The following is a 26455-nucleotide window of genomic DNA, read 5'->3' on the forward strand; positions in this document are numbered from 1 at the left end:
TGCTTCAGTGAAGCTATTAGTGTGAATTAATGAGATTATTATTAAGAAATAATAAGGGAGGATGTGTGTGAATGAAACAAAGACACTTTAAATGTGCTGAATGTGTGCGCGTTACAGTTTCAGTTTGCACGCAGCCAATCAGATTCCAGAACCACATCTGTTCTATAAACTTAATTATTTTGGATCATATGTTTTTAAGTTTTGTCCATTTTTGTGACTGGAATACACTGTAAGGACAAAAGGACTGTGACACCCCCTTCTAATGAAGAGGACTGACTACTTTAGTAAATTCTGTGAACATAAATCTTAATGCTACAGACAGTTCAGTATATTAATGAGAATTGTGTGTTTCTAATTTTATGGATATAATAATTTCAATAGTATGGGCAGGGCACTTTTCTATAATTATAATTATATTATAGATTAAAGATCATATTACATGATAATGCCCATGTGCACAAAACAAAGTAAAAAAAGAAATGATTAAGAACTTCACTGGTTTGTATATAAAGTTAACTAAACCCAGCTAAACAACTTTGGTATTACAAACATTTACCACCCATCAAGGACACGAGCATACAGTAATTTCGGGTAAGATAAAGGCTCTAACTAAGATGATTTTTTTATATGGTACTGCATGGTATATAATTTTTGTTTTGATTTGAAGTGGAATAGATAGTTTATTAGGGTGTATTTACAACTTTAAGGTACAACAACTTCAGCCACAAAGATTATAAAGGCTTTGACTTTCAAGTAACATTTTTATCCTTTTTGTAAAAAATACCGGATATATATCGGATACCGGCATTCCTAAAAAAAATACTGGGATATGAATTTTTGCTCATACTGCCCAGCCCTAATATGAACTCAAACGACTTAAAGAGAAGGACATTAAATTGGACCTCAATTCCATCACCCTTTCTGACTATTGGAGGAAGGGGTTTATCCCACGTGGCCTTAGAATTAAAACGTTTCCAGCATATGGCTCAGGGGTTGATGGAGAATTTAAGAAGAAATGGGAGGACATTTTAAGCAAATGTTTATTTGATTTGATACTTTTGTTGATTTAAGAAGCTAAGAAAGACATTGAGTTTATCCAGCAAGAGATTAAAGAACTCAATAAGAAATTGGAGGAATTTAGGAGTGACCAGTGGACTGATTTACATGCGAAACTGAGAATCAGAAAATCTGAAAAAATGTAAAGATCAACTTGTTCAGGATAAACTCCGTAAATTCCAGCGTGACGAAAAAGAATTACAAGGAGAATCGGGTCTATTCTTGGCTAGGAACTAAATCTTTCTATCAGGAGCCATATCAGAGGGGAGCTCATACAGTGTCATTCAACTTCACTGGTGAGGAGTAAACCAGGGACAAGAAGAGGACGTAAGAAAACCACCTTATTATCGCACACGGCACCACCAGCAGACACGGTTATAAACCTAACAGGTACCCCCCTCTCTGATATAGAGTTGAATGTACTAGCTAAGGTCCTGTCCTTTCCCCCTACTTATTATGCTACAGATTTTGATGTGAAAATAGACTTGTTTGGGTTTTACAGACGTCTTCATCTAAAGGCATGGCATAAATTGAATGTTACACAGCCTGCTTTAAGATCAGTTACCCAATTTAAACCTAAATCTGCCTTTTGCCCTTTAGCTGTTGTTTAAATGTATTGGGTTGTTTGTTTGTTTTTCATTTGATATATTTGTTTTTGGCATACCAATTGCATCCCATTTCTGTCATTATTATTATTTATTATGGTGACGATGAAGATGATGATTTATTCGTCTAATAGGAAGTGAGGTCATCCGGGTCAAGGGTTACATGCACACATTTATTGTTGTACCCTATGATGCACCTGAGAGAGAGAGACTCAAGATGTCGACTCGCGGTCATGCCGGTACACCGCTGAGTCTGAAGTAATTCGTGTCTTACTTATAGTTGCATTTTGGACTCATTTCCCTCTCAGTTGGTATGCAGCCAGCGAGGTATGTTTGTGTATTGTGATGCTTTATTTCTTGTTTTATTTGCTTTTTTGATTGGGTTGTTTGTTTATACTATGTTTTCTACTGCTTTTAAATAGTTCGACGGTGGATTAAGGATGAATTAAATAAACAAATAAATCCATCAGTAAACGAAGAACTTTGGTTCCCTTTCAGTCGGTCACTACGACGTCACGTCGTGACCGACGAATTGGGAACCGCTTCGCGGGTGACCTATCTACTTCGAGAACTATCAAAAAATGCCAATGAACTTGGCATGCAGGTATTTGCATAATGCCGGCGCCGCCCCGCCAGGTGCGTATATAAGGCGCAGGTGCATAATACCAAATCAGCTTTATTGCTTCGAAGCCGGCAGACATCTGCTCACGAGAAGCTATTCTGAAACTGATCTTCGTAGATCCTGTTCTGTGGGAAGAAAAAAATCTCAGCTTGCTGAAGTTGGTTGGGCAAAGACACCTCAGCGGAGGCTCGCAGTGTTTTCTCCACCCTTTCTCTCTCTCTCTGTCTCTTTTTTTAGGACTTGAGTTCGAGTGAGTGCGTTTGCCTCTCCCTGTGTGTTTCACCAGCTCGCACAAAAGAGTGATTTCCCTAAAAGAGCAGCACGTTTGAGCTTTGTGTCTTTTTAAAGACAGCCACTCATTCGTGTCACGGTCGGGGTCGTCTTTTTAAAGATGGATTTCCGTCCGTGCTCCGTTTCTGGATGCGGTGTGTTCATCGCCCCCCAGGATGGCCACAAGCGTTGTCTCTCGTGTCTGGGGCTCCAGCACGCAGAGGCAGCGTTGCGTGATAGTTCATGCCCCGTCTGCGAGGGCATGACTATAGCGGATTTGCGGGCCAGGTTGCGGCTTCTGCGTTCGACCCTGAGATGGCAGCCATGCTCGCTCGGGCGGCGGAGGCGGTCGGCTTGGAGTGGACTAAACCTCCCCCACCTGAACCGTCCCGCCTCGATGATTGGTTCTTCGGGGGTGCCAGGGCTTCTCAGTCCTCGCCCCCGGTGCCTTTCTTCCCCGAGGTGCATGAAGAGCTGACGCGGTCGTGGAAAACCCCGTTTTCCGCCCGGAACCGGCCGTATCAGCCTTCACCTCTCACCTCTCTCGAGGGTGGAGATGCCAAGGGGTACACTGGTATCCCGTCAGTGGAGCGCCCGGTCGCGATGCAGTTGTGTCCGGCCGGTGTCGCTTCCTCCTGGCGGGACCAGCCTACTCTCCCCTCACGGGCCTGTAAGCAGTCTTCGGCGCTGTCCGGTGCTGCTTACAAGGCTTGTGGGGAGGCAGCCTCTGCCCTGCATGCCATGGCATTGCTGCAGGTTCATCAGGCTAAGGCTCTGAGGGATCTGCACGCGGGAGGTCACGACTCGGCGGAGTTCTCTGAACTACGTGCGGCTACAGATCTGGCGCTTCGTGCGACCAAGGTCACCGCACGCGCCGTCGGGCGTGCGATGTCCACCCTGGTGGTCCAGGAACGTCATCTGGCTGTGTCTCGCGGACATGAAGGACGCTGATAAAACCCGGCTCCTGAATGCTCCGGTTTCCCAGACCGGCCTGTTCGGCGAGACGGTCGAGGAGTTTGCGCAGCAATTCTCCGCGGCCAAGAAGCAGACTGAGGCCATCGCTCAGATCATGCCACGTCGGAAGCGTCCTGCGCCTGCCCCATCCACGTCGGCGCCTCAGCCTGCTCCTCGCCGAGGGCGTCCTGCGGCGGCCGCCTCCGTTCCTCCCCGGGGCTCTTCTAAGAAGCGAGGAACCGGTCGTCAGCAGCCCGCCCCGCCCGCTCAGCCCGCTTCAAAGGGTGGTAAAAGAAGATCAAAGCGGCCCTGAGACGGGCGACCTAGAGATGGAGGGGATCGCTCTTCGGGAGATGGTGAAGGCACCACTCCCCCCACCGGAGGAGGGCCGGTTGGGGAATCTTTTGTTTCATTTTTCTGTTCCGCCGACTTTCAACCAGCACCCACTAAGACCACAAAAGGAGCGAATTCCACTTCCATCTCTAGGTCTTCAGATGAGCTCCGGAGATACGAGAGGGCTCATAACCCCCCCTCGTTCTCCGACTCATCAGAGGAGAACGAGAGCGACGCACGGGCTCATAACCCCACCGCGCTCTCAGCCGGTAGGAGACAGCTACGGGCTCATAACCCATCGTCTCCCTCCTCCTTCGCCAGAGGGTGCATCGAGTGGTGTGAGGTGTTTTCAGCAGAGCCTCCCTTACTCAACCACCCAGCAACGGACTCAGGTGAGTGTTATCACACACAACACTGCTGTCGGTGCGGCCGTTACGCACACACCGGCGATCACCTCCGTTGCGCCCGCCGCGGGTACACCGATCGTGCCTTTAGTCCCTCTCGCACGGTATCTGGGGGCGTGGGAACAGCTTCCCAGCCCGTCGCGTTGGCTTTTACGCACGATTCGTCTCGGCTATGCGATCCAATTTGCCCGGCGTCCCCCCAAATTCTCCGGCGTTCGTTTCACTACGGTGAGAGCTGCCGATGCACACGTCCTCCGTGCGGAGATCGCTGTCTTATTGGCGAAAGACGCGATCCAGCCGGTCCCTCCAGCCGAGATGAGGTCGGGGTTTTACAGCCCTTACTTTATTGTACCCAAGAAAAGCGGCGGCTTGCGACCGATCTTGGACCTGCGTTCGCTGAACCGTGCACTTCACAGAATGCCGTTCAAAATGCTGACGCCCAAACGCATATTTCCATGCATTCGTCCAAACGATTGGTTCGCATCTATCGACCTGAAGGACGCGTACTTTCACGTATCGATTCTCCCCCGACACAGGCCGTTTCTCCGCTTTGCGTTCGAGGGGCGAGCATACCAGTACAAAGTCCTCCCATTCGGGCTCTCTCTGTCGCCCCGTGTATTCACCAAAGTAGTGGAGGGGGCTTTAAAACCCCTGAGAGAGAGAGGTGTGCGCATTCTCGCGTATCTGGACGATTGGCTAATAATAGCTCAAACACGTCAGACGCTGTGCGATCACAGAGATTTAACTTTAAAACACCTCGCTCGTTTGGGTCTTCGGGTCAACTGGGAAAAGAGCAAGCTTTGCCCCGTGCAGAGAATCTCTTTTCTCGGTATGGAACTGGACTCGATCGATTTGACAGCTCGTCTAACAGAAGCGCGTGTACAGTCGATTCTGACTTGCCTGAATACGTTCAAGAGCAAGAGCGCGGTCCCGCTGAAACAATTTCAGAAGCTTTTGGGGCATATGGCAGCAGCCGCAGCTGTAACTCCGCTCGGACTGCTTCATATGCGACCGCTTCAGCATTGGCTTCACGATCGAGTCCCGAGGAGAGCGTGGCTGCGCGGCATTCACCGTGTTATCATTACACCTGCGTGTCGTCGCACTTTCACTCCGTGGTCAGACCGTGCGTTTCTCCGAGCCGGTGTGCCTCTGAGACAGGTCTCCAGGCATGCGATAGTATGCACAGATGCGTCAGACACGGGGAGGGGGGCCACGTACGATGGGCTTGCGGCTTCGGGGGTCTGGACGACACCCCAGCTGCATTGGCACATAAACTGCCGGGAAATTTGGGCTGTATATGTTGCGCTCGTCCGTTTCAGCAACGAGTTACGGGGCAAAGATGTATTAGTTCGAACAGACAACACTGCGACCGTGGCGTACATCAATCGTCAAGGCGGTTTACGCTCGCGTCACCTGTCGCATATCGCCCGTCACCTCCTCACTTGGAGTCAGAAGAATTTGAGGTCTCTTCGTGCCATTTACATCCCGGGCACGCTCAATGTAGAGGCGGATGCGCTCTCTCGGGCTGCGCGTCCCGGCGAATGGCGACTCCACCCCATTGCGGTTCAGCAAATTTGGAGACGTTTCGGCAAAGCGCAGATAGATCTGTTTGCTTCCCCAGAGACGACCCATTGTCGCCTGTTCTATTCACTAGCCGACGACTCGCTCGGCGTGGATGCATTGGCACACAGCTGGCCGCGAAACATGCGCAAATACGCGTTCCCTCCGATGAGCCTCATTGCGCAAACCTTATGCAAAATCCGGGAGGACGAGGAGAGCGTGCTGTTGGTGGCACCGTATTGGACAACCAGGAGTTGGTTTCCAGAACTCTCTCTCCTCGCGACAGCCCCTCCGTGGAAGATTCCCCTGAGGAAGGACCTTCTTTCTCAACAAGAGGGCACATTATGGCACCCGCGCCCCGACCTGTGGAACCTCCATGTGTGGTCTCTGGACGGGGCACGGAGGATATGAGTGATTTACCGCAAGAGGTATCTAACACTATTGCTGCTGCGCGAGCGCCGTCTACGAGACAGGCTTACGCGCTTAAATGGAACCTGTTTGTCGACTGGTGTTCTTCCCGAAGTGAAAACCCCCGAGAATGCCCGATTAGTGTTGTGCTTTTATATCTCCAGCGTCGTTTGGAGAATAGGCTGTCACCATCCACTATTAAAGTCGATATCGCTGCGATATCAGCTCACCATTCACCCGTAAACGGTAGAACAGTGGGTCAGCACGACCTAGTCATTAGATTTCTCAGAGGCGCTCGAAGACTGAATCCTTCGCGTCCCCCCTCTATTCCTCCTTGGGACCTGTCCTTGGTGCTGAAATCACTCCAGGAAGCCCCATTCGAGCCTCTGCATAGTGTGAGTGTTAAATTTCTTACAATGAAAACTTTAACTCTCCTTGCTTTGGCTTCTGTTAAGAGGATAGGGGATATTCATGCATTTTCGGTCGATGAATCGTGCCTTCAGTTCGGGCCGGCTGCATCCAGCGTAACACTGAGACCCCGGCCCGGCTTTGTGCCCAAAGTTCCCACCACTCCTTTTAGAGATTAAGTGGTGAATCTCCAAGCACTGCCTTTGGAGGAGGCAGAACCAGCCATGGCTTTGTTATGTCCTGTTCGTGCACTACGTGTGTATATAGACAGGGCGCAAAGTTTTAGGACCTCAGATCAGCTCTTTGTTTGTTACGGTGGTCAGCAGAAAGGAAAAGCTGTCACCAAGCAGAGGATGTCCCATTGGATTGTGGATACTATAGCCCTTGCATATCAAAAGCGGAATGTGCCTTGTCCATTTAATTTACGTGCCCACTCTACACGCAGTGTGGCATCATCTTGGGCACTGGCTCGCGGTTCCTCGCTAACAGATATTTGTAGAGCTGCAGGCTGGGCGACACCTAATACGTTCACAAGATTCTGTAGTGTTCGTGTCGAACCGGTTTCCACTCGGGTTCTTTCTACTAACTAGTTAAGAATGCCGAGGGTCGGCTCGTGTGTCGGCTTGGAGCCTCTATTTTGGTGCTGCACATTTGCACCATTATGTAAGGCCATCGGGGCAAAAACGTCTAAAAAACTGTTTTTGCCTCTCCTCCACCGCCCTGATAGCTGGTGTTGCGGAGCATCCGCTGTCAACCTATCACTGATGTATTCTCTGTAAACCTGTGTAGGCTAGGCGTCCACATTTGTCCCCTACGTGGGGTTCATTTGTGTGTATAGTCCGTGGGGTTCTAATCCTCCACGTTTTTCCTTAGCAGAGCCTGCTCTGCATCTCTCAACATACCATGTATTGTTCAGAGACTTTATTTGAGCAACCTGCCGGTTGTTTCATATATTTTTATGTCATCCATTTAACCTTCTTAGGGGATGGCTTCCGCAGTGTTCTAGCTCCGCTCAGTTTAGACGCTTCTCCCAGTTCGCTGCTTCACTATCGTGGGTTAAGGAACAGGTAGTGACCGGCCTTCTGCATTTCGCCTTAGGTTCCGCCCCTTTATGTGGAGGGCGGAGGGCTTTTGCAGGCACTGGAAGGGTTCAGCTGCAGTGGCGTTTTGGTAGGGATTCCCAATTCGTCGGTCACGACGTGACGTCGTAGTGACCGACTGAAAGGGAACGTCTCGGTTACGTATGTAACCCTCGTTCCCTGAAGGAAGGGAACGGAGACGTCACGTCCCGTCGCCACAGTTTGCTGTTCCATTGCTGTTCAGGCCGGGCACTGTTGCTCGGCTTCTCAGCAATAATATAGCTGATTTGGTATTATGCACCTGCGCCTTATATACGCACCTGGCGGGGCGGCGCCGGCATTATGCAAATACCTGCATGCCAAGTTCATTGGCATTTTTTGATAGTTCTCGAAGTAGATAGGTCACCCGCGAAGCGGTTCCCAATTCGTCGGTCACGACGTGACGTCTCCGTTCCCTTCCTTCAGGGAACGAGGGTTACATACGTAACCGAGACGTTTGCGTGTTTTCTGGAGGGGAGTGAAAGTCGAACTCGGAGCTGAAGCCATCAGCCTACGGATACTCGTCCGCAACGCGAAGACGCGTCAGTTTGTTGGCGTGGGAGTTCCTGGGATTGAAGTAAATTCCTCGGATTAAAGCCACGTTTTTCGTTGAAAAAGGAGGCGAACTGGACTTGTTAAGGCGACTTTGCGTACGGACTGATTTCGGATTCACGAAAGACAAAGTTTCTCATTGAAGAGGCGTGGAGGAGCAGCTTGAAACAGATAAGCACTATTTAGTATTAAGGTTTTCTTTCAGATCTTCTTTGAAATAAGACTTTGATCGGTTTATGAACACTGATAATGTTGGGTTATTTTGATTAGTCAACTGGACATATTTAAGGACATTTAAAGGGGGATTGGACTAATGCAGTTGATTTGAAATTAAGTCCGTACATTTTATCAGGTTGTTGAATATGGCACGAAACCGATAAGTATTATATATTGTTTAAGTTTTTCTCAGGCTGTCTTTGAAAATGTTTTTGATTGGTCTGTGAACACTGCTAATGTGGGTTTATTAGCCAACTGGTCATATTTAAGAACTTTTAAAGGGGGTACGAGTAAATGCAGTTGAATTGAAAATAAGTTTGCATACTTCACCAGGTTGTTGAATTTGAAGTTTTATGTACATTTGTCTTGTTATATGACAACTATTTTCAAATAGGCCTAGTTTGTACCTGAAACTGTTATCATATTGTCTCACCAAGTTGTTAAATTTGAAGTTTTATGTACATTTGTCTTGTTATATGACAACTATTTTCAAACAGGCACAGTTTGTACTTCAAACTCATATCGTTTCATGAGGTTTCTAAGCCTAAATTATTCTACTAATTGTTTGAAAGACAGTGACTTAGTCAAATAGTTAAATTGAGCTTGTTTCAGACATTTGCCTTGTGATTATTTGTAGCTTAGTCTACCTTATAATTCACTATGTCTCAGAATAGTAAAGATGAAGACCTGCAATTAGAGATATTAGAAATTAGCAGTGTGTTAGAAACGTCTCAGCAAGTACTAGAGCCTCAGCACACAGAGAAACCAGCAAAGCTACTAAAGGCCAACCAGCCTGATGTCGAGCAACAGCAAATTGACAATTCAAGTGCATTTGAACAGCATCAAAAGGAGCCTCGTAGAAGCGTCAGATCACGAAAATTGACAGAGAAAGGCAAAGACCTACACATGGGCAAGTTAAAGTCACTGCTGCTCCATTTTAACAATGCCTACGAATGTTGGAAGGTTCTGACTAAAGTGGCAAAAAGGTCTTTGGAGCAAAACCATCCAAGTGACATTCTTCAAGATCATGTAACTCGCATTGAAAAGGAATTGGATGAACTTAACAATATTTATGATGTCTATAGAAAACTTGATGTTCCAACTCATGACATGCGCTGCAAATTGGATAAAAGCACTTCAATTACTAAGGTTATGATAAAGAATGCTACGTCTCGGATTCAGGGAGTTGATGAAGAGCTGTTTTGGCCTGATGCTGGCTCTGTATTTGCATCCTCTGCCTCTAGTATTTCTTTTCCTGTTAATAAGAGCTGTGGAACCAAATCCATTTGTTCCAATAAGTCACTAGTAAAAAGACAAGAAGCTGCTGCAGAGTATGCCGGTACAAAAGCTGTGCTTCAAATTATGAGTCAACAGGAGCGTAAGCAAGAAGAATTAGAGGCACTTGAGGCTGAAAATAGGCAGATAGCTGCAGCCCAGGAAGCAGCAGCAGTATCCCGGCGTCTCCAGGAAGAGAGAGAAGAAGTTGAACGAAAAATCAAAAGACAAACCCAAGAGGATGCACTGTTGAGAAAGCAACAAGAAGAAAATGCCATCAGAAGACAGTCTGTTGAAAACCTAAGGAGGGAGCTTGATCGTTTGGAAGGACTAAAGAGATTGAATGCTGCCAAGGCTAAGCTACAAGTGTACGAAGAAATCAATTCTGACATAAATCAAGATCTTTCAATTCAGAAATCTGATACCCCCATGATTGTCCATGCAGCTAAACAAACTGATCCTGTGTGTGATTTACAACTAAGATATGCACCACCAAGGGGTCACCTTTCAGATGATAATCAAGATCTTGTTAAGGCTTTGGCTGAGGCCATAGCAGCAAATAGGCTACCTGTTCCAGAACCAACCATTTTCTGTGGTGACCCACTTAAGTTCAATCATTGGAAGTTATCTTTTCAAACTTTAATTGAGAGGAAGAATATTCCAGATATAGAGAAGATTTTCTTTCTTCAGAGATATGTTGGGGGCTCAGCAAAGGAGGCCTTAGAAGGTCATTTTCTGCTTCAGTCAGAAGATTCATACAGCTTAGCTTGGAATCTGCTTGATGAAAGGTATGGTCAGCCATTTGTCATTGCAAAGGCCTTCCGAGATCAATTATACGCTTGGCCCTGTATATCCACTAGAGATAGTGTTGCATTAAGACAGTATGCAGATTTTTTGCGCAGTTGTGAATGCGCCATGTCCCGTAACGAGAATCTACATGTTCTTAATGATCCAACGGAGAATCAAAAACTTGTTGCCAAGCTGCCTGAATGTTTAAGCCAGAGATGGAACAGAAGAGCTACACTTTACCAACTAGAGCATGGACGTTTTCCAAACTTTAATTATTTTGTAACATTCTTGTCCATGGAGGCCAGTATTGCTTGTAACCCAATAACCTCGCATCAAGCTATATGGGCAAGTGAGCCAGAGAAGTCAAGACTAAAGAATCAAAGTGCAACTGTTTCCAAAACTCGGACCGTTGATGCCAAGAGCTTTAACACCAACATTACTGACAATTGGGTCTCTTGTATGTTTTGTAAGAAAACTGCACATAGCCTCCAGAAGTGTCACAAATTTCTTGAGCAACCTGTTGCTGACAGAGTTAAATTTATTCAGCATGAGCATCTGTGTTTTGGCTGCCTGAACCCGGGTCATCAGTCAAAAAGCTGTAAGAGGAGGTTGATTTGTGATTCATGTTCCAGACGTCATCCTACTTGTTTACATGAGGACCGTTCAGAACGGGAATTCAAGCAGAATCGAGTCCGCTATCAAGAAGGTCCTACATCACAAGACATCATTGCAGAAACTACATTTAACAGGATTTTAAAAGATGGCACAAGTATTCAAACTTCAGCCATAGTTCCAGTTATTGTGTCAAGTACCTCAGGCAAGGAAGTCCTTGTTTATGCCTTGCTAGATTCCCAGAGTGATTCCTCTTTTATTCTAGAGCACGTGGCAGATGCTTTGAAAATGAATACAGAACCAATAAAGCTTAAGCTATCCACCATGTCCTCAAGGGAAACAATTGTCTCCTGTAAAAGACTTAAGGGTTTAAAAATAAGTTAAGGGTTAAATTCCACCAAGGAAATCACAGTGCCAACAGTGTACACAAGAGAATTTATCCCCGCCAATAGATCACACATTCCCACTCCTGAGACAGCCAAGGCATGGCCCCATTTGGAGCATCTTGCACCGCATATCGCTCCACAAAGAGAATGTGAAATTGGCTTGTTGATAGGATACAACTGCCCACAAGCTCTAATGCCCCGGGAGGTTGTCTGCGGAGAAGAAAACCAACCATTTGCACAGAAAACCGACTTGGGCTGGAGCATAGTAAGCTATGGTGACCCAGGTGAACACTATGGTGATGCGCTTGGCGTGAGTCATCGTATTATTGTAAGGCAAGTAATCCCTCAACTTGAAGTACCTGATCAGTTCAAGGGTGAAGTTCATTTTGTTTTTAAGACCCAGATTAAAGAAATGGTTGCTCCCGATGATGTCATGAAGATGCTGGAGTCAGATTTCAATGAGCGGGCAGGAGAGGATTCCTTCTCTCAAGAAGATGTCTTGTTCTTGACAAAGTTAAAAGATGGAATTAAACACAAATCAGATGGTCACTTTGAAATGCCTTTACCCTTTAAAAGTGAGAGGCCAAATTTGCCTAACAACAAGCCTTGTGCAGACCAACGTTTGACCTGTCTGAAGCGGAGGCTTAAACGGGATAATGGCTATTTTTCTGACTATGTTAACTTTATGAATGATCTTATCGTCCGAGGTGATGCAGAGAAAGTTCCAGAACAAGAAGTCACCAATTCCCCTGTTTGGTACATACCCCATCATGGGGTTTATCATCCTCAAAAACCAGGAAAAATCCGTATTGTCTTTGACTGTTCAGCAAAGTTTCAGAACGTGTCTTTAAATGATCATCTTCTCACAGGTCCACAGCTCACTAATACCTTGGTGGGGGTCCTTTGTAGGTTCCGCAAGGCCCCCATTGCAATTATGTGCGATGTGGAACGAATGTTTCATCAATTTCATGTAAGACCCGAAGACCAAGATTACCTGAGGTTCTTATGGTGGGAGAGTGGTGATTTGGAGTCTTCACCCACAGTCTTTAGAATGAAGGTCCATCTATTTGGGGCAGCTTCTTCACCTGGTTGTGCTAATTTTGGTCTTCAACATCTAGCCTCCGCAGGCCAGGGGAAGTTTAATCAAGCAACCATAAAGTTTATTCAAAGAAATTTTTATGTGGATGATGGGCTGGCAAGTGTCTCCTCTGAAGCAGAAGCCATTCAACTTATTCAGGAAGCAAGAGAGCTCTGTGGCACTGGCAAACTTCACCTCCATAAGTTTATCTCTAATAGTAATAAGGTCTTGAGAGCAATTCCAGAAGAGGAGTGTGCTCAAAGTGTTCGAGATCTGGACCTTGGAGAGCCGCTCATGGAAAGAGTTCTTGGCGTCCAATGGTGCGTATTCTCTGATGAATTTCAATTCAGAGTTACTGTTAAAGAACATCCAATGACCAGAAGGGGGCTGTTGGCTACAGTTGCTTCCATTTATGACCCTTTGGGGTTTGTAGCGCCCTTTATCCTCCGTGGCAAGCAAATCCTGCAACAGCTCTGTCAAGAGAGAGTAGGTTGGGATGAGCCACTCTCAGACAAGCTTCGATATCAGTGGGAACAATGGTTACAAGATCTTCCAAATTTATCTAATGCAAGGATGAGAAGGTGTTATTTGTCCCCAAGTTTCACAGATGTAAGGAATTATGAGCTCCATCACTTCGCAGATGCCAGTGTGGCAGGTTATGGGGAGTGTTCTTACCTGCGAGCCATTAACAGCAGTGGAGATATCCATTGCTCATTTGTAATGGGAAAGGCACGTGTCGCCCCCACTAAGGTCACAACAATACCTCGCCTTGAGCTATCTGCTGCTGTAGTGGCAGCTAGGACAAGTGTTATGCTCAGGAATGAACTTGAACTAGATGGGCTGCAAGAATATTTCTGGACAGACTCAAGAGTAGTCCTTGGATATATAAATAATGATGCTAGACGTTTTCATGTGTTTGTGGCAAACCGAATTCAAAGAATAAAGTCCCTTACTGATCCAGAGCAATGGCGCTTTGTACGTTCCGAGGATAATCCTGCAGATCATGCGTCAAGAGGCCTAATGGCAGATCAACTGATTTCCTCAAATTGGTTCACCGGTCCAGACTTCTTATGGAAGAGCCAGCTACCTGTAAGAGATGACAAGGTGGGAGAAGTCACTGATGATGATCCAGAACGTAAAGCTGTCCAGGTGTTAAGCACTAAGGCAACAGAAGAAAGGACATTGTTAAATCGTCTGGCGAAGTTCTCTGATTGGAAAAGAGTTGTCAAAGCTGTTGCATGTCTCAAGCGCTACGTTAAACATTTTAGTGGCTGTAAGTCAGACTTGAGTTGTGCCACAAGCATTAAAGAAAGACAAGAAGCAGAGATATTTATCATCAAAATGGTTCAAATGGAAGCATTCAGTACTGAAATGGAAAGTATCAAAAGGAATTGTGAAGTTAAAACTAAAGACAAAGCCAACAAGTTGCGCCAATTAAGTGCATTTATAGATGAACACGGTGTCCTTAGAGTTGGGGGACGGTTGGCAAGATCTACTCTCCATCCTTATATTAAGCACCCTGTCATCATCCCAAAGGGTAGTCATGTGTCCTCTCTGCTCATTAAGCATTACCATGAAAGGATACATCATCAAGGCAGAGGAATAACTGTTAATGAATTGCGTGCCAATGGAATTTGGGTCATAGGATGTAGCAGTGCCGTTGCATCACACATTTTCAAGTGTACAACCTGTAGAAAGTATAGAAGATGCACGCAGGACCCAAAAATGGCAGATCTGCCAATTGAAAGAATGGAAACAACAGCACCATTTACTTATTCTGGCTTAGATTGTTTTGGTCCCTTTTATGTGAAGATGCAAGAAAGGAGTTGAAGAAGTATGGCCTTCTTTTTACATGTATGTGTTCCAGGGCTGTACATATCGAAATGCTGGATGACCTTACTTCAGATGCCTTTATCAATGCTCTCCGTACATTTATTGCAATACGTGGGAACGTACGACAACTGAGATGCGATCAGGGGACCAATTTTGTGGGGGCCAGAAATGAACTCACCAGTGAATTGAAGAAGCTTCAAAATCATGAGCAGTTGAAGGACTTTGGATGCGAATTCATCATGAATATTCCATCATCTAGCCATATGGGAGGTGTATGGGAGAGACAAATAAGGACAATTCGGAGTGTTTTAACTGTAATCCTTGATCAATCTGGTAAGAGACTTGATAGTGCTTCGTTGAGAACTTTCCTGTATGAAGTGATGGCTATTATAAATAGCAGGCCGTTGACAACTGAGCACTTAAATGATCCAACAAGTTTTGAACCACTTACGCCAAATCACATCTTAATGATGAAATCTAGCATTGTGTTGCCTCCCCCTGGCCAGTTTGTGAGTCAGGATCTGTTCCTGCGCAAGAGATGGCGACAGGTACAGTTTTTGGCAAATGAATTTTGGTCTAGATGGAAAAGGGAATACCTTCTTAATCTTCAACAAAGACAAAGGTGGCAAAGGGATAGGCGGAATACAAGAGTCAATGACATAGTCATCCTCCAAGAAGATGATTCCCCTCGAAATCATTGGAGATTGGCAAAGGTGGCTGAAGTTTATCCCAGCTCTGATGGAAGGGTTCGAAAGGTTAAGTTACTGATGAGTGATTCAACTTTGGACCATTCAGGAAGGCGTACTTCCAAGCCTGTGTATCTTGATAGGCCTGTTCAAAAGATGGTTTTGCTGCTTGAGGCTCAATAATGCTGTACTTTGCACATATCATAACTTTTAAGGTTAGAATTATTCATGATTTTTTGAGTGAAATCAGTGTATGATTTGGTGGGAGTTTAGCTGTTGTTTAAATGTATTGGGTTGTTTGTTTGTTTTTCATTTGATATATTTGTTTTTGGCATACCAATTGCATCCCATTTCTGTCATTATTATTATTTATTATGGTGACGATGAAGATGATGATTTATTCGTCTAATAGGAAGTGAGGTCATGCGGGTCAAGGGTTACATGCGCACATTTATTGTTGTACCCTATGATGCACCTGAGAGAGAGAGACTCAAGATGTCGACTCGCGGTCATGCCGGTACACCGCTGAGTCTGAAGTAATTCGTGTCTTACTTATAGTTGCATTTTGGACTCATTTCCCTCTCAGTTGGTATGCAGCCAGCGAGGTATGTTTGTGTATTGTGATGCTTTATTTCTTGTTTTATTTGCTTTTTTGATTGTGTTGTTTGTTTATACTATGTTTTCTACTGCTTTTAAATAGTTCGACGGTGGATTAAGGATGAATTAAATAAACAAATAAATCCATCAGTAAACGAAGAACTTTGGTTTGCGTGTTTTCTGGAGGGGAGTGAATTGCCCTATAATACAAAACACTACACTTAATACTTTTGAGAAAAAGGTTAACTATGAAATAGAAAACATTTTGTCACAGAGGAATACACATCATCAGAATTTGACAAAAGAGGAGAGAAAGATTTTACAAGACCTTTCAAATAACAAGGACTTTGTAATTAAAAAGGCAGACAAAGTGGGTTATGACCAATATACTCAAGAAGCTTTCAAACAGCTGGGAGATACTGCGTTTTATATTCCTCTGACCAGCAACCCTATACAAACATTAACACAGGATGTTCACAAAATGTTTTTTCAAGTCATAGAGGATAATTTGATTTCTACACAAGATTTTTATTTAATCCTGACCCTCGGATGGCGATATTTTACCTTTTACCCAAAGTGCATAAGGACATGATTAATCCACCTGGACGGCCTGTGATTTCGGGCAATGAGACACTCATGGAACCGATCTCTAAATATGTGGACTATTTTATTAAGCCATTACTTTCAACTTTACCGGCTTATATACATGACACCACTGATGTCTTGTGTAAAATTGATTGTCTTGTGTTAAATTGACAAATGTATTGGACCAGAATCTTTACTTGTTACCATGGATGAGGAGGCCTTTTATACCAATACTGAACATACACAAGGCCTTGATGCGCTGAGACATTTTTTGGACAAACGTCCTCTTCCATCAAACTCCTTTCCCCCCACAGATTTTCTTGTTAAACTAACTGAATGGACACTTAATAATAATGTTCTTCTGTCTTTCTATCAGATAGACTAGATTTTTAAACAAGTCAAAGGTTGTGCCATGGGGGCTTGGTTTAGCCCATCTTATGCAGGTCTCTTTATGGGCAAATGGGAGGAGGACTTTGTTTTTAATGAGACTAATGTGTTCAGAGATAAGATCATCTGGTGGGCGAGGTACATTGATGATGTGATTTTGTGGTGGAAGGGTATGGAGGAAGAACCTACGAGTTTCCATGAGTATTTGAACGCGGCAAATCCCATGTGAGATTATCTCTTGAATAGGATGTACATAAAATCCATTTTCTGGACTTAGAAAATTACAAAGATGAAGATGGCTATTTGCATATGACAGTATTTAGGAAAGAGTCACACAAAAACACTTTAGTTCATGCTAAAAGCTTTCACTCATCTACACTTATTAAGAACATTCCTTTTGGTCAAATCCAGAGATTACGGGGAATATGTGATGATGATCCAGAATTCAACAAGAAAAGTAAGGAGATGTATGGTCGTTTCAGGGAGAGAGGTTATCAGGTGTAGAAGAGAGTGGAGAGACGCAAGAGAGTGGAAACACTGTTATCGGAGCTCCGCCGAGTTCATCATCTAAATCTTACTTTCTTACTATCTTGTTCCTATCTATATAAATATAACTTACTAGTTCATCTTAGGAATACCTTACCGTGACGATTATTCAACAGTTTCAATAAGTGAAACGATTTATCACTGGTAAACACCCAGTATTAGCATATAGCCCGGTAGCATTAGCAAACGAGGAAACGCTGCTCAGTGCATTGGAGCTCCGTCGAGTTCATAATCTAAATCCTATTTTCTTACTATCTCGTTCCTATCTATATAATATAACGTACTAGTTTATCTTAGGAATACTTTACCGTGACGATTTTTGAACAGTATTAATAAGTAAAACGATCTATCACTAGTAAACACCTAGTGCTAGCATATAGCCCACTAGCATAAACAAACGTGCCGGTTGAAGTTAGCACTTGCTCACTGTCTGTTTACTGTAAATCTGCCTTCTTTTTCGATCTAATGGCGGACTCATCCGATGTATGTTTTTCAGACCTTTCCTCACCAGAGCGGGAAGCTGTGGAGGAGTTGTGTCCCGGCATTAGCACCAGGCGGTACAGCGTGCCTCACATCACCCTGGCTCCAGGCACCCGGAGACGACCGAGGCACGCAACGAGCGAGCACCCATCTCGATGCAGCTTCACGGACCGCGGTCTGGCGAACGGAGACGCCATCGCCCAGCATGAAAACGGTAAGACTCCGCTTGTCATTGTAACCTGCACTACTTGCCACATGTACAGTTTAGCTTCTTCCGTCAGCATAGATGGGTTTACATGTGCTAAGTGAAGTATAAGGCTGACGGAGAAGGTTGCAGAACTAGAAGCGCGCATCCGAACGCTAGTTGAGGACAGTAAGACCGCTAATGTTAATGTTACAAACACTGTTTCGGGTGCGCCTAGTGTTAAGCGTAATACACTTGGCTCGGTTCCGACTTCAGAGTCAAGGCGGCTGACTAACTGGGTGACTGTCAGGCGGCCTAGTCGCATTCGGCATCCAAATCACGTTCCTGTTTTAATATCAAACAGATTTTCTCCACTCAGCAATACACCGGCTGAGACATCTGTTAAAGGTGCCCTGGTTATTGGAGATTCTATACTCAGGAACGTTGGCATTGAGGCACCAGCCACCATAGTCGATTGTATACCGGGAGCCAGAGCGTCTGACATTAGATCCAAACTTAAAGTGCTGGCTAATGCTAAACGTAAGTTTTCTAAGATTGTTATTCACGCCGGCACGAATGACACCAGACTCCGCCAGTCGGAGATCACCAAAGATACTATTAAAGAGGTGTGTGAAATTGCAAAAACAATGTCAGACAATGTAATTTGCTCTGGTCCCCTCCCCGCCTACCGGGGGGATGAAACTTACAGTAGATTAGTGTCTCTTCATGGCTGGATGTCAAAGTGGTGCCCTCAGCATAACGTAGGGTTTATAGACAATTGGAAGCATTTCCGGGGAAGACCTGACCTGCTAAAGAGAGATGGCCTCCATCCATCTCCGGAAGGAAGTGCTATACTCTCTAGAAATCTGACCAATAGTCTTACTTTTGATATTGTCTGACTATCCAGGGCCCAGGTCAGGAAACAGACAGATCGGCTTACCCATCAGTCTGTTAGCTGCCTTGACATGTCAAGATCACATATATCCCAGCACATAGAGCCTTTTTTAACAGAGTACCAACACATCTCGACTGTGTCTGTTCCTCGAACAAATAAATACAGAGCACCGTTTACCTCGTCTCGTACAAATCTTATTAACATAAAACTAGAACATAATACATTAACAGATGAAACTCAAATGTTAAAATTCGGCCTTCTTAACATTAGATCACTTACCAACAAAGAACCAATTATCAATGAAATAATTACTGACCAAAACTTAGATGCACTCTGTTTAACAGAAACCTGGCTTAAAGCAGACGATTACACCAGTTTAAACGAATCCACCCCACAAGACTATTATTATAAACATGTTCCTCGTCTAATAGGGAGAGGGGGTGGTGTAGCTACAATATACAATAAAATATTCAAAGTAAACCATAAATCCAACATAAAATTTAATTCGTTTGAAATAATACTGTTAAATATGGAAATAACTGATCGCAACAACAAACGACTTTCGTTCATTTTAGCTACCATATATAGGCCTCCAGGCCACCACACAGATTTTCTTAAAGAAATAGCAGACTTCCTATCTGAGCTTACAGTCACTGTAGATAAAGCCCTTATCGTTGGTGATTTTAATATCCATGTGGATAATCCAAATGATGCATTAGGACGTGCGTTTATGGATGTTCTAAATTCTCTCGGCATTAAACAAAACGTGTCAGGGCCCACGCATACTCGTAATCACACACTAGACTTAATTCTGTCGCTCGGACTCAATATTAATGACATCGAAATATCACCCCAGAGCGATGCCGTTTCAGACCATTGCCTTGTGTCATGCACAATACTTCTAGATAGGACCGCTCAGTCCACAACATGCTACAGATTAGCCAGAACAATAATTTCCACCACTAAAGATAGCTTTATTAGCACTCTTCCAGACCTGTCTCAAATGAAACATGTAGCAGATAATCGTGAAGATCTAGATGTTATAATAGAAAACCTGAACAACGTCTGCTCTAGCACGTTGGATGCCGTTGCTCCCATTCGAAAAAAGAGAATCAAAGAAAAACCGCCAGCTCCATGGTATGACCATCATACTGCAGCCCTTAAAAAATTAGCTAGAAAAATGGAAAGAAACTACCGAAGCACAAAGTTAGAGGTATGGCGTTCAGCATGGAAAGAGAGTGTTCAACACTACAGACAGGCTATTAAAACTGCCAGATCTACCTATCTCAGTACGCTTATTAAAGAAAATCATAACAACCCTCGTTTTCTATTTAGCACAGTTGCGAAACTGACTAGAAACAAAGAACAAACAGAAACCAATAGTAAACTCCAACACAATAGTGATGACTTCATGAACTTCTTTACTAACAAAATTATGTTTATTAGGGAAAACATAGAAACTACGCAAGCAGCCATCACTCTACCCAATAGTACATTTTCCACTAGATTACCAAACGAACATCTTGAGTCATTTAATCCTACTACAATAGAAGAGCTCTCTAAACTAGTAACGTCATCCAAATCATCATCCTGTATACTAGACCCCGTTCCCACAAAATTACTAAAAGAGGTATTTCATGTTGTGTCAGACACGGTACTTAATATCTTTAACTCATCTCTAGAATTAGGATACGTTCCAACAGCTTTCAAACTAGCAGTTATTAGACCGCTCATTAAAAAGCAAAACCTTGACCAGGGAGATCTTAATAACTTTAGACCAATCTCAAATCTACCTTTTCTTTCTAAAATATTAGAAAAAGTAGTGGCAAGCCAGCTACGCACATTCGTAGAAAATAATAATACATATGAAAAGTTCCAATCAGGATTCAGGCCCCACCATAGCACAGAGACAGCGCTGCTTAGAGTTACAAATGACCTCCTATTAACATCCGATCGTGGTGAAATCTCAATCCTTATATTACTAGACCTTAGTGCAGCCTTTGACACAATAGATCACACAATCTTACTCAATAGACTAGAAAACTATGTTGGCATCAGTGGTCAGGCGTTAGCCTGGTTCAGATCGTATCTAACCAATCGATATCACTTTGTTTATGTAAATGAGGAAGAGTCATATCACTCCCCCGTTAAATACGGCATACCTCAGGGATCAGTTCTAGGCCCTATCCTATTCTCGTTATATATGTTACCTCTAGGAGACATTATCAGGAAACATAACATAAGTTTTCACTGCTATGCGGATGATACCCAGCTTTACATCTCGTCGCATCCTAGCGAAACCCACCAGTTTTCTAAGCTAACAGACTGCATTAGTGATATTAGGGACTGGATGGCACAAAACTTTCTTATGCTAAACTCCAATAAAACAGAGATACTTATTATTGAACCGAATCGCTACAAACATAATATGTCAGATTACAAGTTGCCCATAGATGGCTGCACGGTGGTGCCATCTTCCACGGTTAAGAATTTAGGCGTAATGTTCGACAGCAACTTATCCTTCGACAGTCATATCGCCAACGTCTGCCGCACAGCATTCTTCCATCTTAGAAATATCTCAAAAATACGCCATATGCTGTCTGCATCAGACGCAGAAAAGCTTATACATGCTTTTATGACCTCTAGAATAGACTATTGTAACTCGTTACTCGGGGGATGCCATGCAAATCAGGTAAACAAGCTACAGCTGGTTCAAAACGCCGCCGCAAGAGTGCTTACTCGATCTAAAAAGTATGACCACATCAGTCCAATTCTGGCATCTTTACACTGGCTACCAGTTAAATATCGTATACAATTTAAAATATTACTAATCACCTACAAAGCCTTAAATGGCCTAGCGCCTTCGTATATTAAAGAACTACTATCAGAATACAATCCATCACGTAAACTGCGCTCACAAAATTCTGGTCACTTAATTATCCCTAGAATATCAAAAGTGTCTAAAGGTGGTAGATCCTTTTCCTACTTAGCCCCTAAGCTCTGGAATGATTTACCAAATAATGTTCGAGTATCAGACACAGTCGATCAATTTAAATCTAAACTTAAGACATTCTTCTTTAACAAAGCATTCACATAAAATGTCCAGTAAATGTACATTTCCCGCAGTAGTTAGTTTGTCTAGAACAAAGCACTCACATACCTCATATGGGTAATATACTATTGCCGCAATAGTTAGCCTGTCTGGAACCGAGCCGACTTGAACCACTATAATGTTTGACACTTGCATTGCATCCGAACGGCCCCTACGCTAATAGAATTCTGTTTTTCTCTCCCTGTCTCGTCCTCAACCACGAGGACCATGAGACAAACAGACCCAGTTCCGGTTGCTGTGAAGATCATTGCATCACTGATCCACTGGCTGTCCTTCAACGTGATGACCAGCCGATGCCTGACCAACGACCACCGGCTAAACCAGTTTAATTCGCTTACCCGCCTCCTATCCCTACCGTTTTTATATATATATAAATATATATTAATTCCTCCCAAGGGTTTTTGTCCTTCTAGGACTTTTTCCCATTGGGTTTTTTTTCCTAGAGGGTTTTTAATCCCAGGGAGAGTCAGCCAACTTTGGCTTAACTTAGCACTTTACTGTATACGTTACATTATTAATATGCTCGCTTGTACGGTTTAACCGCTATCTCTACTTCTTATATTATCTATTGATTTTCTGTGTTCTCCTCTACATCTTCTCATGTAAAGCTGCTTTGCAACAATTAACACTTGTGAAAAGCGCTATATAAATAAAATTGAATTGAATTGAATTGAATACGCTGTATAGGGCACTTGAAAGAGCCACTTCTCCTGAGCGTAGATCTCTACTACAAAGAAAGCCTGCTGTTTTGAAGAGAGAGAGGGTATCACTGCATGAAAAGTGGGATTTTCGTCCCCGTAAGCGCCTGTAGGCTCCCGAAAATCTCCCTAATTTTCGGCAGCTTTCCTCAATTTACAGGCAGCGAGCGTCGCGTTCGTCTGTGTCACAAATTGTCGTAAACGAACCATGACGCAGGTGGAGAGCCCTGCGGGGGTACGATGCCTCTAATTAGCATATGAATAGCAGCGAAACCTCTGCCGGCCAGGTAGAGCGTCTCTAGTCTAATTAGCATGTGAGTAGCAGCGAAACTAGAGTAACTGCCCACTTGAATGTACTCACTCAGCACTGGCCGAAGCCACCACCTTTAAACAAGCAAAATTTCCCGTGAATGGTTGGCAGATCACTTCAAACCAATCACAAGGGATTTTTCTTGTTTAAAAGAAGTGGCTTCAGCCAATACAGAGTGAGTAAATTCAAGTCGGGCTGTTACTCTAAAGAGGGGGGTTATTGGGCACCCTGGCTCATTATAAATGTAAACCCCAATAATAATAATAATAATAAATATATAATTTATGTGATATTAATTTTTTATATAATAATGTCATTGTGCTATGTACTTCATTATTCACACCATCAAGAAATATAAGAGAAAACAAAGAGGTTTATTTATAAACACACAGCTGTTTATTCAAAGAAAGAGCTTTAATTAGAAACACACAACTATGTACAAAGCAGCATAATGTCTCTTATGTTGTCCTCCAAACACGTCAAAAAGTGCCCAAGACATTCGGGAAAGATCCCTAAAAATCTTTTTCAAAGTTATCAAGTGTTGAAAAAAGAAAAAGAAAAAAAAAACCTCAAAAACCGTTGTAAAAAAGTCGCCTTTGCAGGCATATATGGTGAGTTCCCCTGTACTTTGGTATCGCCTCTGATCTGATTGCAGCGTGGCACAGAGCTCGGAGAGTTCCAGGCTGCGAGAGGGCGGTGGCAGTACAATCCATCCAGACACCCCGTCAACAATGCCGTCTTCATCAGACATGAGATCTATGGTGGCGCACTTTCAAATGTCCATCTCACCCTCAGCCAGCACACTTCGTCTCGCTTCCAGCAACTGTAATATAATCAATAAAGACAATAAGTGACCAGAAAAATACTCACATTGACAAAAAAATGATCTAATATAATAAATCTTACCCTTTTTCTTCTGGATCGACTCCGAGCTAAACTTTTCGCATTTTCCGCCCGCGATGCGAGTTCAGGTTGTTTGTATCTGAAGCTCCGGCGAACCGACTCATAATACGTCTTACAGGCAGAAACAATTAAATGAGACTGGTATTAATAAACAGAGTCACGGTACAATTAAACAAGACATGAGGAAAAACATTAGAAGTTATACTTACAAACAATGTCGTCATTCTCAGCAGTTAAATGTGGACTTGCTAAAATAGCCCCAACCAAATAGGAGGTCACGGCTTCGTTATGAGGCGACGTTAGTCTGTGAAAACAAAATGTGCGGGTTTAAGCTCGGATCTATTAACGTATCTATTTCCTTATACAAGAATAAAAGCATATTCTTTAAATCGTAACGTTACCTTTGCTCTGGTTCAAAGCGCCTGCAGTGTGCCTCAGAGACGCCGTACAGCCTCCTAAAAATTACAAGACAAAAACACCTCTAAGCAATAAAACACACAGCTTGGGCTTTTAGCTTGGGCTACTTAAAAATATGCTTTTACATAAAATTATTCTTACCGCAATCTTGGGATTGTGCACCCGTCTTCTCTTCTTGGGAGAGTTACAAACACCAAACCAAACATCGCTTAATGCTCCTCTTGTACTGCTGTGTGAGCCGTGGCCATGACCTCGCACGCGATTGGACGAAGGCGAGAAGCCTGTCGGGCTCCTCCAATCACACGCGAGGTTATTGATATAAGGAAAATCTTGTGAGACGTGCGCGCATGTGTATGATATAAACAACAAACGCGATGTGCCGGGAGCTCTGTGTGATATCAACACAGTGTGCTGTCAGTTGAAAGATGGAAGTCCCAAGCAGAGGTGGGTAGTAACGAATTACATTTACTTCGTTACATTTACTTGAGTACATTTTGCGGGTAACTAGTACTTTTAGAGTAAATTTAAGGATGGGTACTTTTACTCAAGTACATTTCTAGTGAAAAAACTGTACTTTTACTTCGCTACATTCGGCGGCGTTACTGCGCTACTGTCAAACGGTAATAATTCATGAATATATATATATTTTTAAAGTTTATAGGGCGTGTTCGAAAGTTGCGCGAAACAGGCTGCGTCACCCTTTAGCGCGCGACCGCGCGGCCGCGTAGATGATAGGAGAAGCAGATGAGGGCGCGGTAACTTATGTTCAGTTATCGGAGGCAGATCATGCGTGGCTTTAAGTTCGGTCTATGTTTTCAATCCAAGAGGTCAAAAAGAATAGTTTCATAATGTGATGCATGCTTTGTTCACTGAACGAGCTGACATCTCAGTGTACAGGAATTCAAGATCCAACCTGAAGTAAGTGTCACAGTATGTCTATTTGAACACTATTAATGGTCATTCACACACTGTCCGAGTTTTTTTGCCATATGCACTCTTGTGCAAGCGATTACAAATCCTAGTGTAAGTTAAACCATACAAACAGCACGTTCACATCTGCACATTTATATAATTTCCCCACAACTAAACAAACTTAACAGCATAATGTAATGACTGCATTTATACACAAATCCGGACACCTCACTAATGTGTAGAAAATACATTCAAATAAAAACGGGATTGTATTTTATTTAAATCCTTCCTAAAGAATGAATGAATAAAAATAAAAGAATAAAGATTGATTTGAAAGAAACATGTATTATATATTATAATAAATGTAGAGATGATTTGCAAAAACAGATAAGTTCCATATGAAAATCTAAAATGATCATTTTTATTAAGCTCCTGTTTATGTTCAGTAATTGCACATTAATGGCAATGAAAATAACCTATATATCATATAAAATGATGATAACAAACAGACACACACGTTCTTATTTGTTGACTGTTTGCATGTTTAAAGGCAGATGCTGACAAGTTTGTGTTGTGAACATGAAATAAATCTGTGTGTGTGTGTTTGAGATTTTTTCTCAAATGACACGTTATGTGATGTTAATGTACCCATTGCAGGACTGAGATAGGCTGCTTTACTTGTATATAAGCAGAACAATGAGACTCTTAAGGAGAGGTTTGTGAAAACCCTCCAAGAAGTCTGAAATTCAGTGCTTTTGCGATCAGAAGTAACGAGTAACTAACTACTTGAGTAGTTTTTTCATCTAATACTTTTTTACTCTTACTCAAGTAAATAATTAGATTTGATACTTTTACTTTTACTTGAGTACATTTTTGTATAAGTACTTGTACTTTTACTTGAGTACAGATTTTGGGTACTCTACCCACCTCTGGTCCCAAGACTGAAGAAACGACCTTGGCGCTTCTGTGAACATTGCAACACTGAACTGTGTCATACACAGTATTTTGCTCACAGAAAGCGCTATTTCAAAAATGGAGTTTGGGAGAAAAAATCCAAAAGGACTACGTCAGGTCAGATAACGTACAGAGCCTGCTGCTATCCAGTCATGAACCCGCTGTGAGTGATGTCCTGTCATGTGTAAAGACCCAGAGGATAACTTTACCGGAGTTAGAGAGATTGGTGAAAGTGAAATGCAATCCGAGGACCCAGAAAAAAAAGTGATTGAAGAAATGCACCCAGCGAATTGCAGTTCAGACAACGGTG

At 43.4% G+C, this 26455-nt stretch overlaps 2 long non-coding RNA genes across 2 annotated transcripts; one reads left to right on the forward strand and one right to left on the reverse strand.

The window, feature by feature from the left end:
* The first annotated feature begins 17283 nt into the window (after nucleotides 1-17283).
* LOC129447424 (uncharacterized) lies at nucleotides 17284-20712 on the forward strand. Its single transcript, XR_012372502.1, has 2 exons — nucleotides 17284-17424; nucleotides 17777-20712. It is a non-coding gene; the product is annotated as an uncharacterized lncRNA (long non-coding RNA).
* A 3340-nt stretch (nucleotides 20713-24052) lies between these two features.
* Nucleotides 24053-25569, reverse strand: LOC141369019 (uncharacterized). The gene is made up of 3 exons (XR_012372501.1): nucleotides 24421-25569; nucleotides 24264-24317; nucleotides 24053-24166 (listed from the first exon to the last, which is right to left on the reverse strand). It is a non-coding gene; the product is annotated as an uncharacterized lncRNA (long non-coding RNA).
* Nucleotides 25570-26455: the final 886 nt, after the last annotated feature.

Source organism: Misgurnus anguillicaudatus, chromosome 12 (assembly GCF_027580225.2).
Source record: "Misgurnus anguillicaudatus chromosome 12, ASM2758022v2, whole genome shotgun sequence".
NCBI lineage: Eukaryota > Metazoa > Chordata > Actinopteri > Cypriniformes > Cobitidae > Misgurnus > Misgurnus anguillicaudatus.